Genomic DNA, 14,604 nt, shown 5'->3' with positions numbered 1-14,604 from the left:
AAACTTATGTCACTATAGGGGGGTATGTACTTAGATATGGAAAAAGTCATATCCCTAGATAAGGCTATAGAGAGATTTAGTGAATTTTAATCATTCATTAAAAATTATTTTAGTTTGAAAAAACAAATGAAGTAATATCACATGTACTATACAGCATCACATTTTAGATACTAAGGACTAATTCTTTTGTATTTGAGAAAATAAAATATGTCAATCATTGATAGGTTGACTGCTGACAATGGAATTTAGGAATAACATGAGCATATTCTTTTTCCATTGAAGAATGAGTTGGACTGGGTGTGGTGGCTCACGCCTGTAATCCCAGTAGTTTGGAAGGCCAAGGTGGGTGAATTACCTGAAGTCAGGAGTTCGAGACCAGCCTGGCCAACATAGTGAAACTCTGACTCTACTAAAAGTACAAAATGTAGCCTGGCATGGTGGTGCATGCCTGTATTCCCAGCCACTTGGGAGGCCAATGCAGGAGAATTACTTAAATCTGGGAGGCAGAAGTTGCAGTAAACTCAGATCAAGCCACTGCACTCTAGCCTGGGTGACAGGGCGAGACTCCTCCTCCTCAAAAAAAAAAAAAAAAAAGAGTTTTGAAACTTCAGAGCCAAATTGCTTGCAGCAATCAGGAGGCCTCAAGGGTAAGAGGAATTGTTCTTATATTAGTGGGTACCATGACCAGCAGAATGAACTTCCATTGGCAAACTCATGAAAAATCAGACACTTGGTGCATGATATTGGAAATTAAAATTATTTTAATAGAATTTATTTCTCTGATTCAAATATAATTAGAAGGCTCTAAATCCAAAGAGAGTATTTAAAATGCCCAACTTCATTTTACTTTCAAATGTTTTGGTGTGAAGAATCAGAAAAATGATTTATTATTATTTTCTTCTCAGAAACTATCAATTAAAATAATTTAAACCTCACATGTACTTTGGGAAATACACAGAATGCATTTCTTCAATGGTAAAGTACCTGGTATTGAAAAGTTTACTTAACCTTCAAAGAGATCATGACTGCCAAATGAAATTTCTAAGAGTACTAGAGGTAATAATGCAATTATCCCTGTGTTATTATTCATGTTATTTTGCTCATTACCAAATATGATTGATTGTAGATGTCAGGGTTGATAACAAATCAACTAAAATATTTTGTTTAATAAGGGTTATATTTAAGAGTCAGGGCAATGATTCTATCCTACCTATACTTAATTCATTTGGTTGCATTATACAAAACCAACGTGTCTCATGTGTTTGTATGTGTGTGCATGCATGTGTGTGCATGTCCACATGCACACCCATATATATACATACTAATGATAAATACTTAACATTCCAAAATCCATTCTACTCTCTTTGCATGGCCATAAATGTTAATTTATGTTATGACAATTAGCCATATTTCTAATTATGTAGTGGATAGCTGATATAGCCTATAATACAAGGCAAGATTGAAGAGGTATAAAATATATATTTTACATTCTTTTTTTACTGAGGAGGAAATCAATTTCTCAAATTTCCTTTTTCTTCTTCATAACTTAAAGGACAATAAGCATTGGCACAGATCAACCAAGTAGTGTTAATGGGAATGTGAAGGGAAAGAGAGTGATTGTTGAGATCACAATTCATGTACGGTTCTAGGGGATGAGATCACCTAATGCAATAGACAACACACTGCTGACCTAATCTTCGATACTGCCAAAGGAAGTAAGACCTACAAGGTAATGAATAGACAGAACTGAACCTTCCTTTGGAACAGAGGTGCAAGGCCAATTACAGAACAAGGCATATTTCAGACAACTGAGGGACAGTGCTGGCAGCTCTAGCAGGGTAGAGCTGGAAAGGAATCAGCAAGTGTCAGTTTGGCTCTCTGAAGCATTGCGCTTTTGATGGAGTGATTGAGCTTAATGCTCTTATGAAGATCTTACACATTTAGACTTTCCTCTTGACATTAGACAAAAAGTAAGGTTCGTGATCCAGTCAATCTAGAAGCATTTATTGAGTGGACTACAAAAAATTTAGCATGGTGGAAGCAAAATGATAGCCATGAAGAACTGTCAAAACATGCTTTGTAATGAGGAGTCTTACTCCATTTTTTTATGTCTGACTGTTGATAGATTTTTCAGCCTCACCCCTCTGCTTTTCCTTGTAGCAACATCTGTACAAGCTCATTAAAAAAACAAACAAAAAAAAGCCTGGGTGCTTTCTCCTTTGGCACCAGCGAGACATTCAACCCATGAAAACCCCTACTCATATGGAATGCTCACCCCGATCCCACCCTGAATCATAATAGAGACCCAAACCAGTCACTTTTCCTGGCCCTTGAAACCATTTCTGACCTGCATGAGAGGACTGCCCTGCTCTCCCAGAGACCTCAATTATGTAAGTAATCAGCCTTTCCATACCCTCTTTGTGTGCATGTGGTTTCATCAACCTTGCCATCTGAACTTTGGATGAGGGTCAGTCCTGATTTTGCAAGGTAGTGATAACATAGTTGTTATCCGTAGGGAGCATATAATGAAATGGAATGACATACCACCTGCACAGTCAGTGTCATGTGGAGCAACCTACCAGCACACGGTGGCCTTTAATGAATGCTAGTAATTACAATGTTTGCATTTGTTAATAACCCATGACTATATCAGCACATGAGCTGTGAACTGGTTTTTTTTTTTGGTTCTCCTTTTGTCACCTACATAGAAGGTGTTCAATCTGGGACTCTTGGCAGAGCATTTTTGACAGTTCTTCATGAGGAGGAAAGTGACCTTCCCTGAAAGTGAAACCAGTTTTTCCTTTACAAGCAGTGGCGGTTAGGTTGAATATTAGGATTTTCCTATTCTGAAGAAGAGAATTTTGTGTATTCTGAAGTTTTGAAGTCTTATATATATTTCTTCACATATTATATACATATATAGAAGACAGGATCTCACTTTTAAAGACATACAGATATGTCTTCATATAAGATATATATCAAATGTATGATATATATCTTCCTTTTGAAGTTATATATAGGATACAGGATCTTCACTTTTGAAGACTATATATATATATATGTCTTCATATATTATATATCTGTAATATATATATATTATGCATATATCTGTATATGAGACAGGATCTCACTCTGTTACCCAGGCTGGAGTGCAGTGGCATGATCTCAGCTCACTGCAGCCTCTGCCTCTGTGGTTCAAGTGATCTCATGCCTCAGCCTCCTGAGTAGCTGGGATTACAGGTGTGCACCACCACACTCAGCTAATTTTTGTATTTTCAGTAGAGACCAGTTATTGCATGTTGGCCAGGCTGGTCTTGAACTCCTGGCCTCAAATGATTTGCCTGCCTTGGCCTCTCAAAGTACTGGGATTACAGGCATGAGTTACCATGCCTGGCCTGAAATCATTAATGAGCTAATGATGGAATTCCTAACTGAAGGGATAAAGGTAAAGAGAATAATAAAATTTATGGTGTGAGGGATGAATGGGTATGAGGCAGAAAGTTCTGGGAAAGGAGGAGAGATGAGAAACAAGAAGATCTTGACCCCGGAGCATGCTTTTTGTTTTTTTCCTTTTTGTGGAGAACGGGGTCTCACTATATTGCCCAGGCAGGTCTCAAACTCCTGGGCTCAAGCTATCCTCCCGCCTCTGCCTCCCTAAGAGCTGGGATTACAGGCGTGAGCCACAGCACCTGGCCGACCCCGGAGCATCCTAACGTGAAAGAATGGATCCAATTTTGAAGTTGCGACCTAGAGATGCAAGTAAAGTTAATCAAGAAAGACTGCTGTGAAGGATGGTATTTAAGTTCTGAGAACCTGTATCTTTCAGTCCAGCATCTCATTCTTCATTTAAATAAAGACAAATCTATTACACCAAGCATCCAACTGGCTGACCCCAAAACAATGCTCATTTCCTGAAAGGTGCCTCACTACAGTAACTCTACAAAGATAACTATGTAGTCAAAGAGGACCACTAAACACACAACATGGTGCTGAGGGCAAGACCCCAAATCTTCAGTTAAGGAATTAAGGAGTATACTGGCCTACTTGGAGCTATGCAAAGCTCAGGAGCATATAAAGCAGATCCTACTGTTAAGCTATGTATCAATAATTAAACTACATTTTGTAAAGCATTGATGTTCTGAGCATAGACAAAGAACGTTAGAAAAAAATGATAGTTCTTCAGAAAAAGAATTATAGCCTGAGGAATATTATAAAAAGTATAAAGAATAAAATGAGCAGGTTTTCAGAGGTGGGGCTGTCAATAGCAAGGCCAGAAATCTAGAATGTGCTATAGGGAAAAGGGTTAGCATGAACTCAGCCTGCAATGATTTGTGCAGATTGAGAAGCAGAAGGAAACATTGGTAAGAAGGGGTGGGATCCAGAAACCAACAAGAGGAACTTGGATTCAATATACTTGCCCACAGGGAAACTTGATAGTCCATTATTTGTATTTGTATGTCTTCATAGACTATATCTACCCTTTTAAGTATTCAGATGCCATTTAGTGTATTACATAAGCAAAAAGATATATTTATGTGCTAACTAGAAATAAGCTCTTGATAAAAACTGTGAGAGTTTTGGGGTTATTTGTCAATTAACCCATACACTTGTTTAATGTCTGTGTTATCATACAAAGAATCTGGTTTTGAATTTACAAAACAACAAAAAAGATTTGCTTCAATTCAAAAAATCTTATGAAGGACAAGTTATGGAAAGTATCGGGGATCTGCCATGTTTTAATCTCAAACGAGATGCATGTTTTAATCTCAAACGAGACGAACAGGTGCGGAATTGCATTTTTTACTAACTGTAAGGTACGAAAATCTGAAGCCAGCCCAGTTAATACAATCCTAGACCATTCCAAGTTGTCAATGCCAGTCAAAGCAAAAACAACCTCTTCTATATGGGTTTTTCCCAATCAGGGCATGTGGGAATCCAAGAGGAAAACAGTTTATAACTCTATGAAATATAAGGTCACTCCCAAATTTACAGATTGCATGAGAATGTAATCTAACATGAGAGAAAGTCAATAGATCCAACTAAAGAGAATATGTATCCCCATAGTACATAATACGCTAAAATTAGGAAAGATAAAAAAAGAATGTTCCGAATGATATTATTCCACTTACGTGAAGTTTAAACCTAGGTAAACTGATGTGTGGTGCAAAAACCAGGATAAAAGTTATCTCTGGGGTGGGCAGAGAGCAGTAACTTAGAATGGCGCAGTGGGGGGCTTCCAAGATGCTGTTAAGCTTTTATTTCTTATTATAGGTTCTGGTTATTCAAGGGTGTTTTTCTGAATTTGTGAAAATGTATTGAGCTACATGATTATAATTTGTACTGTATTTGTTATGTGTCAATAAATTGTCAAAAAATATTGATAAATTTACAGACATATGCAAATTAAGAAAGTTTACCTCTCCAAGATGTATTCTGAAAGAGCTATTGCAGGGTATATTGCAGTGGGAAGGAATATGAATCTGGAAGGAAGACGTTGGATGCAAAAACCAACAGTGAACATGAAAGATGCTCAACATCATTAGCTATTAGGGAAATGCAAATCAACATTATACCTAACTAGGATGGCTACTATAAAAAATGGCAATAAGAAGCATTGGTGAGAATAGGGAGAAATTGTTAAGAATGTAAAATACTGCAGCCAATTTTGAAAGGTTTGGCAGTTATTCAAAAAGTTGAAAAGAGAATTATCATATGACCCACCAATTTTACTAACAAGTATATACCCAAGGGATTAAACATATATATTTAAATAATCCAAATTTCCATCAACTGTTGAAAGAACAAAATATAGTATACCACACAATAGATTATTATTTGGCAATAAAAAGGAATGAATTACTGATACAGGCTACAGTGTAATCAGTAACAAAACATGAGACATGTGAAAGAAATCAGCCACAAAATGCCATATATTGTGCAACTATATTTGTAGAAATCCAGAATAGGCAAATTCACAGAAACAGAAATAGATTAGGGGCTGCCAAGGTCTTGGGGAGGGGAACTAACAAGTGCTTGATTTTTTTTTTATAGTGATGAAAATGTTTTGGAATTAGATTGTAGTGATGGTTATGTACTTTGTGAATATATGAAAGCTACTATATTGTCCACTTTAAATAGTAAATTTTATAGGACATTAATCACATCTAGTGAAAATTTCAAAAAAAAATCAACAAATGGCAGGCAGAGAAACTGAAAAATGTGAACAAGTATGAATAACCACTGCCATAAATGTAAGAACAATATTGATCAATATGGGTGAAGGTTGAAAGCCAGGAAGAATTAGCCACTATACTAAAATTATTAATGAGAAAGATGAGATGGGAGGGAGCTAATCAGTTATGAGTTGTAACTAGATTATGATGCTTTTTATAAAGTATGTAGTTGTGTTAGCCTTCATATGTTCTCTGAATTTAGAAAGTTTACGGTAGAAGCTATCAAAGACCTTTCTTTATTGTGTAGCTGTTTTGTTAGCTTCCTAGAATGAGGCAGGCGTGTTTTGCAGATGTGCATTGCATTTCTGGAAATACGTTGGCACTAGTCAAATATTTATTGGGAGGTTACTTTCACTGTCTTTCATTTTGTAACTATTGGAAATGATACATTCCAGTTTTTCTTCTACCACGTGGGTAGAAGAGAGAAGCTGAGGCAGCTAAGAGAGTCTCCGTGTTGATTTTCACTCTGGGGTGCACTAGTCTGGAGGAAGGAAAAAGAAGCAGTGCCCAAGGCTGGTCCTCTATTTCCCTACAGTGACGCCAGGATAAGGGAATTGAGCCATGTGAGTTGCCATTTTTAATTTTAGGGATTTTTAAATACTGGATTGTTAAATGTTTTTCTCCATGAATGTATACATGTCACTAGTGATTTCTAATAGACAATCTTGGTGTATTTTTTCGAAAGTTTGTATTGAGGGGATGGATAAAAAGTATGTATCATAAAATTTACTATCTTAATGTTTAAGTGTACAGTTCTGTGGCATTAAGTACATTCACATTGATGTGCAACTATTACCCCTGCCCATCTCCTGAACGTTTTCATCTTCCCCAACTGAAACTCTGTGCTCATGAAACACTAACTCCCCATCCCCCTCCCCACTCATCCCCTGGCAACCACTCTTCCACATTTCGTCTGTTTGGATTTGACTACTCTAAGAACCTCATGTTAAGTGGAATCATACATACATGCCCTTTTGTGACTGGCTTATTTCACTTAGCATAATGTCCTCAAGATTCACCCGTGTGATAGCACGTATCGAATTTTCTTCCTTTTTAAGGCTGATTACTAATCACTTGTATGTATCTATACGACACTTTGCTCACCTAGTCATCTGTTGATGGACAACCCGAGTTGCTGCTACCATATGGATTTTCTACTTTAAAAATGCCCTTTACTTACCCCAAAGTAAACTGAATAGGTTTTTGAATATTTATAGTATTATATTTTCAATCATGTTCCCCTATCTCAAGAAGGCTTTCTGACTTCATACGTTCATACATATCTACTACTCTCCTTAACTAATATTTAAAGGCATTATATACATAAAAGCATGTACAAAAAATTAAAAATAAAGTGACTTTTTTTTTCTTTTAACTAGTTGACTCATTTGTTGAGCCCTTTAAGTCAGGCACTATTCTAATGCCTTTTTATTTATATTTATTTATTTTCCATACATTATGGGGGTACAGGTGGTATTTGGTTACATAAGTTCTTTAATGATGATTTGCGAGATTTTGGTGCACTCATCACCCAAGCAGTATTCACTGCAATCTGTAGACTTTTATCCCTTGTTGCCTTCCCACCCTTTCCCCGAAGTCCTGAAAGTTCATTCTATCATTCTTATGCCTTTGCATCCTTGTAGCTTAACTCCTACATATCAGTGAGAACATAAGATGTTTGGTTTTCTATTCCTGAGTTACTTCACTTAGAATAATAGTCTCCAGTCTCATCCAGATTGCTGCAAATGCCATTAATTTATTCCTTTTTATGGCTGAATAGTATTCCATTGTTTATGTATACCACAGTTTCTTTATCCACTCATTAACTGATGGACATTTGGGTTGGTTCCACAATTTTGCAATTGCAAATTATGCTGCTATAAACATGCATGTGCAAGCAGAATTCTATCATTCAAAGAAGAATTGGTCCCAATACTTTTGACACTATTCCACAAGACACAGAAAGAGGGAACCCTCCTTGATTCATCCTATGAAGCCAGTATCACCCTAGTACCAAAACCAGGAAAAGACATAACCAAAAAAGAAAACTTCAGACCAATATCTCTGATGAACTAGATGCTAAAATCCTTAACAAATTATGAGCTAACTAATTACATATCAAAAAAATACTCCACCATAATCAAGTGGGTTTCATACCAGGGATGCAGGAATGGTTTAACATACACAAGTCAATAAATGTGATACACCACATCAACAAAAATAACAACAAAAATTACAGGACTCTCTCAGTAGATACAGAAAAAGCATTTGAGAAAATCTAGCATCCCTTTATGATTAAAATTCTTAGCAAAATCGGCATACAAGGGACATATCTCAACATAATAAAAGCCATCTAAGACAAACTCACAGCCAACATAATACTGAATGGGGAAAGTTGAAAGCATTCCCTCTGAGAACTGGAACAAGACAAGGATGTCCACTCTGACCACTCCTCTTCAACATAGTACTAGAAGTCCTAGCCAGAGCAATCAGACAAGAGAAAGAAATAAAGGGCATCCAAATTGCTAAAGAGGAAGTCAGACTGCTACTGTTTGCTGATGATTTGATCACTTACCGTGAAAACCCTAAAGACTCCTCCAGAAATCTCCTAGAACTGATAAAAGAATTCAGCAAAGTTTCTGGATACAAGATTAATGTGCACACATCAGTAGCTTTTTTATAGAACAACAGCAACCAAGTGGGAAATGAAATAAAAAACTCAACCCTTTTCACAACAGCTGAAAAAGAAACATAAAATACTTAGGAATATTCCTAACCAAGGGGGCGAAAGACCTCTACAGGAAAAACTACAAAACACTGCTGAAAGAAATCATAAATGACAGAAACAAATGAAGACACATTCCATGCTCATAGATGGGTAGAATCAATATTGCGAAAATGATCATACTGCCAAAAAACAATCTACAAATTCAATGCAATCCCCATCAAATACCACCATCATTCTTCAAAGAATTAGGAAAAAAAATTCTAAAATTCATCTGGAACAAAAAAATAGCTGGCATAGCCAGGACAAGACTAAACAAAAAGAATCAATCCGGAGGCATCACACTACCTGATTTCAAACTATACTATAAGGCCATAGTCACCAAAACAGCATGGTACTGGTATAAAAATAGGCACATAGACCAATGGAACAGAATAGAGAACCCAGAAATAAACCCAAATACTTACAGCCACTGATTTTTGACAAAGCAAAAACAAATGGGGAAAGGACACCCTTTTCAACAAATGGTGCTGGGATAATTGGCTAGTTCTTTTTAGATTGTTGTTCTTCTTGTCTTACTATATTATGGCCAGGTAATTGAAATAGGAGTTGTATAAAGCCATGTTTTCCATTATCTTTTTGTGCTTGTGTGTTTGTGTTCTTAGCATTATCTTCAGTTTATAGTCCTTTGTATAAATATTTTTAAGCTACTTGCCCATTTGGGGAGGGTTTAGCTTAACTGAAATTATAAATTACTGTTCAAAAACTCACTCACCTGGTCATTCATGATTTTCAGTAAGTTGCATTATGCCTCTAGCCTACCCTGGCATCTCTCCATTTGAACCCGCAGTCTATCTTGGTATACCCAGCAAAATCAGAGGGGACACAGAAGCATCAGATTTATGGACCTGAGTTAGGGGCCTCAGTGTCTCTCTGCATTATCAAGTGTTACTAAAGTCAATTTATTTCTTAAATCTCAAAAATTATAAGAAATACATTATAAGTGGGCATTTAAATTCTTTTACACCAAATTTAATAGTTTGTGCATCCAGATGTGGAAGCTGTGAGTTTAGTCATTCAGTCCTGGGCTGTGTGGGGATGCAATTTAGCATACTGTGATGAAAGCAACCTGGTGACCATCAAGCTGAATGTACCTGCAATCAAATTTTGTATGACTCAAAACATGTGTAAGAAAATTGAGTTGAATTTGTTTTTGTAAATACAGTAGATCTGACAATATCAGGCTTACATGTCTAAATGTCAGTTATTGGCTGGAGCTGAGTTGTAATAGCCTTATTTATTTGTAAAGGTTACCAAATGGTATTTATTATTAGAAGACAATTTAATTTGAAAACTTTTATAGATACAAAGGAAAATGTTTAGGCATCATGAAAGAAAATACAGGTAGCCAAGATGGCTGATCACTAGCAGCTCGGGCTCGTAGTTCCCAGTGAAAGCACAGAGAACAAGAGGACGCCACACTTTCAGACGAATATTTGTTGCTCACAGACCAGGAGATTCCCAGCAGAGGAGCCCCACGTGTCGCCAGGGCGACTCTTGTGGCCTGCGCGGCGGTTTTGCTAGTGCCTTAGCGCGCCAGTTTTTGGTGCAGAGTCCGGAGATTCCTGGGCAGAAAAGCACCATCCATCTTAACACCGCTGTTTTGGCCGGCGCAGTGGATTGCTCAGATTTCAGCGCTGGGAATCAACAAGTTGGACGTCTGCTCAGAGACCTAGTTAGAAAGTCGGTAATTACAAAGACAACAGACGGATAAATATATAATGAAGGGAAGAAATCAGCGTAAAAAGGCAGAGAATACTCAAAATCAGAATGCCTCTCCCTCTACAGGGGATCGCAATTCCTCATCAGTAATGGAACAAGGCTTAATAGATTACGAGTGTGTTCCAATAACAGAAGCAGGTTTCAAAATGTGGGTGATAAGAAACTTCTGTGAATTAAAAGAACTTGTTCTAACCCAATGCAAAGAAACTAAGAACCTTGAAAAAAGGTTTGATGAAATGTTAACGAGAATGGACAATTTAGAGAGGAATATAAGTGAATTGATGGAGCTGAAAAACACAACACGAGAACTTCGCGAAGCAGGCACAAGTTTAAACAGTCGAATTGATCAAGTAGAAGGAAGGATATCAGAAGTCAAGAACCAGCTCTGTGAAATGAAACGAGAAGACAAGATTGGAGAAAAAAGGATGAAAAGGAATGAGCAAAGTTTCCAGGAAATATGGGACTATGTGAAAAGACCTAATTTATGTTTGATAGATGTACCTGAATGTGATGAAGAGAATGAATCCAAGTTGGAAAATACTCTTCAGGATATCATTCAGGAAAACTTTCCCAACTTGGCAAGGCAGGGTAATATTCAACTCCAGGTAATACAGAGAACACCACAAAGATATTCTTCAAGAAGACCAACCCCAAGGCACATAATTGCCAGATTTATTAGGGTTGAAATGAAGGAGAAAATACTAAGGGCAGCCAGAGAGAAAGGTCAGGTTACTAATAAAGGGAAACCTATCAGACTTACAGCAGATCTCTCAGCAGAAACCCTACAAGCCAGAAAAGAGTGGGGACCAATATTTAACATCCTTAAAGAAAAGAACTTTCAACCCAGAATTTCCTATCCAGCCAAACTAAGCTTTATAATCAAAGGAAAAATTAAATCCTTTGCGAACAAACAAGTACTTAGAGAGTTCACCACCACCAGGCCTGCTTTACAAGAGCTTCTGAAAGAAGCACTATACATATAAAGGAACAACCAATATCAGCCTTTCCAAAAATATATCAAAAAGAAAAGAACATTAACACAATGAAAAATTTACACTAACTAATGGGCAAAACAGCCAGCTAGCATCAAATGCCAGTATTAAAGTTATATATATTCTAATCGGATAAAAAGCCAAAACTCATTGGTATGCTGCATCCAGACCCATCTCACATGCAACGATACACAAAGACTCAAAACAAAGAGAAGGAGGAAGATTTATCAACCAATCAGAGAGTAAAAACAAACAAATAAATAAAAAGTAGGAGATGCAATTCTCGCCTCTGATAAAGTAGACTTTAAAGCAACAAAGAGCAAAAGAGGCAAAGAAGGACATTACATAATGGCAAAAGGATCAATGTAACAAGAGCTAACGATTTTATAAATCAACGAGACAGAAAATTAACAAGGACATCCAGGACTTGAACTCAGACCTGGAACAAGTAAACTTAATAAACATTTATAGAACTCTCCACTTCAAATACATAAAACATACATTACCACATCACACCTATTCCATAAGTGACTACATAATTGGAAGTAAATCACTCCTCAGTAATCGCATAGCATTTCATAGGTTTAAATGAAATATTGGTTGGCTGCTCGTTTGTTATTTTCTTCCCTTACTCCTTCCTGTTTACATCAAGTATAATTATTAGTATAAAAGAGGTTTTCAATACCCATTACTAAACTGCATTCTAGCCTGGGCAAGAAAGCAATATTCCCATTCTCTCTCTCTCTTTCCCTTCCTTTTTCCTCCTCTTCTTTATTCTTTTTCTTTCTTTCTTTCTTTAAAAAAAAAAAAAGAAAATATAGGTATATAAAACTCAATATTTGTCATTGTAAAATTTCAATTTATAATAAAAATTAAACATGGAAACTTTTTGATTATGTGGAAATGGTGATACCACCTTTAAGGTAAAAGAAAATTTCTTATAGATAGTCCAATAATTGGGGGAAACCAAAAAATTGTCTACTTCTGAAAGTTCTGGGTTTCTTTTTCAATCGATGATGACATCATCATTTGGAAGGGAATATGCAGCATGCGACGCCATGATCACCGCCATAGAAATGGAGTTGAAAGAAGTTCGTAAGTCTCAGCACACAGCTTCACAGCCACACATGAGCTAGATTAGAGAGCATGGTCACAGCCTCCCTTAAAGGTGAACAGACCTGCTACATAGATAGAGAGAACCAGCCACCCAACAGGACACGAACTGTATCCTGGGCTTGTGGTTAGAACATCCTGCAGCAAGAAGGTAGAAGAGCAGAAGGGAAAATCCTCCAATTCATGCAAGTGCAGAAACTCGTGATTAGTGTACTTGGGCTGACCTGTGCTCATTATAATAGCGAAGAACCCACTCCTGGGTGGAGATATGCGATGCTAACGAGACATGTGATGTATGTACCGGCATGCACAACCACAGCACATGTGCCACCAGGAGACAACCCAGAACATGCTTAGCAGCAGCACCCCTTCACATCTCTTTATGAATAACCCTGTAAGACTCCCAAAAGGGGGTTTCCCCAGTGTCAGTTGGTGGTGTCTCACTTTTGAGCTGCCTGCTCTGATCAGCTGAAAGAGTGCACTTTTGCTGTGCAATCAAGTCTCTTGCTCACTTTTACTTTGGACTCACTCAAATTCTTTTGCGGGGTGAAGTGAAGAACCTGAACCAGCCCATCAGCTACATATTGAGGGACTGGAGCTGAGAGAGAGAAGTAGTCAGTGCTTAGAACTCTGGAAGCCCCAGTAGCTAAGGCACATCCTCTCCAATCCATGACTGTTTCAGACACACTCACTCTCATCTCCCAGAAGGCGTTTGTGTAGGGGAGGTGATGTAATAATTTATTAAATGATTTTATATTTAGTTATTTATGATCTCGAATACTGACACAATTATCTACTAACTGCATGACTTTCCACATTCATAAGACAGGGAGAGTAATAGTATTTGTCTTTTAGAATTGTTAGGATTATTTTGACAAGTTCCTACAGAAGTCTGCAAACATTTCTGTAAAGGACCAGATACTAAATATATTAGGCTTCATAGATCATACAGTTTCTGTCACAATGACTCAAAATAGCACAAAATCAGCTGTAGACAACAGGTAAACAAATGAGCTTAGCTATGTTCCAATGAAGCTTTATTTACAAAAACAGGCAGTGGACCAAATTTGGCCTATGAGCCACCACCTGTTGACAGTAAACTTAGCTCCGTGCATGGTGGCAAACTAACACAAGAGGTGCTGTCATAAGCCAAGAAAAGCAGCTCCCAGGAAACTGAAGCCTCATCTTTCCCCTTGAATATTTTTACTTTATGAATTTTTTATGCTCATCTCTCTTTCTCATGTGGTAGAGAACAAAGCTTGGGTTGCAGAGACAAACAGACCTGGGTCAACCTTGATTCTGTTTTATTCATTCAACACTTACTGAACACATACCATATTCTAGGCACAAGCTGAGGACACAGGGAGCCTACTTAATCTTCCTTTGCCTCAGTTTCCACATTTGCAGTTAAGTTGGATGGGGGCAGAATTCACTGTATCTCTAGTTATTTGAGCCATGTTTGACACACAGTAGGCTCAAAATATAATTACTATAAGTTTATGTGAGTATTATAAGTTTATGCAAAATGTAAGTTTAATGCAAATATACTTTATATGTTATTGTCAAGATTAAATAAAATAAAAATACAATGTTTAACATAGCAAACAGACAATGCTCAAAAATGTCACTTTTCTTCTCAAGAAGATAGAGTTCAAGAAATTTGACTGGAATTCTTTCTTTTTTTTTTTTTTTCTATTTCCCCTAACAGATTAAATAATCATCTCTTTAGGTATAGCTATAGGGATATATATAGTTAATC

The sequence above is a fragment of the Aotus nancymaae genome, unplaced genomic scaffold (assembly GCF_030222135.1).
Source record: "Aotus nancymaae isolate 86718 unplaced genomic scaffold, 86718_ANA_hifiasm-v0.15.2.pri h1tg000029l, whole genome shotgun sequence".
Classification (NCBI taxonomy): Eukaryota; Metazoa; Chordata; class Mammalia; order Primates; family Aotidae; genus Aotus; species Aotus nancymaae.
The sequence above is the reverse complement of the archived record's forward strand: the minus strand, read 5'-3'. Positions refer to the sequence as shown.